Raw genomic sequence first — 1275 nt, 5'->3', positions numbered from 1 at the left:
ATTAGGCTCGACGCCGCGCTCGCTGTGGGGCTGCCACAAACTCGCCGCCGAGCGTGCCACCGACGGCGTCCTGGAGGAGGTGGTGGAGTTTGAGACCTGAGGCTGCGGAGGTGACGCCTGAGGTACCGGGCCGTGCACGGCGACTCAGCCGGCGACCGCCACGGGCTCAGACGAGACTTGTCGACGCGTTCCGGCTCAGCTTCACCGTGGTCCTCGGGCGTCTGTCGACGTCAGGACCACCCATACAGCTCGCGGGTTTGAGGTCGCAAGAGCCAAGATGGTGGCGTTTGGACATCCCAACCATCACACAAGACAGCCTGTAGGTGATGGCGGGACGGCGCAGTGTTTGTGGCACTCGGCAGTAGGCACCCGCGGCACGGCCCCGCTGTCGGCTCTCGCGGGCTGCGGAACCGGCCCCAGAGGGGGACGGTCCGGGCGAGTGTGGCAGCTCCTGCGCTAGTATGGGCAGCCTCTATCATAGCACTACTGATCCTGGTCATTAGAGCTGCCAGGGATAGCGTCAGGAGCCGGTAGGAGTCAAAACCCCTCATATTTGAGACATCGTGTCCCATATACTCGCAAAACATGCCGCTGGGAGAAAGAAGGCGAGAAGCTTAGGGGACCCCTAGGCTTAAAAGGGTGGGCCCTGGGGCGAGCTGCTGGGCCGCCAATTCCTTAAACGGTCTTAAACGCTTAAAAGGTGCGGGGAGAGGCGGCTCACCCTTGCGCTGCTCATTTTCTCCCGGAATACGTGTGGAATACGGCCTAAAACTGCAATTTTATACGGAATACGGCCCTTTTTGGAGGTCATGTGGAATACGTGGAATACGGATTCACACAGTAGGGCAGGGAGGCTGTCACCGCTTGTCGGGCCTCCTGCCTTTCTTCACTCTGCCGCTCTGCCGAGAAACCAAAATTTCTTTTTTATTGAGCCTGCCTTCGGGTTTGTTATGAACAAACGCAGGGTGCCAGAGACTACTGTAGTCCAGAGCGAGTCAGTCACGCGCCGGCACCCCCCCCGCGCAAGCTCCCGATCCTTCTCTTTGGCGACGCGCTGCACTTGATGGCCTCCTGGGCCATGGAGAGCGTCGGCGTAGTCCCAGGCGCTGCCAGAGCTCTCCGCCCGCACCGCGCTCCTCGGCTGTGAGGCGAGGCTGAAGGCAGCCCAAAAACTGGTGGATTTGTGTTGCTGACAGTTGAGGGCGATCCGCGGGTAACTGACGGCAGGTAAGCCGGCAGGTGGGGGGCGGGGTGTGCCGGGTGCATCCCCAAGCG

This window comes from Emiliania huxleyi, assembly GCF_000372725.1.
Source record: "Emiliania huxleyi CCMP1516 unplaced genomic scaffold EMIHUscaffold_574, whole genome shotgun sequence".
NCBI lineage: Eukaryota > Haptophyta > Isochrysidales > Noelaerhabdaceae > Emiliania > Emiliania huxleyi.
Note: the sequence above shows the minus strand (reverse complement) of the source record.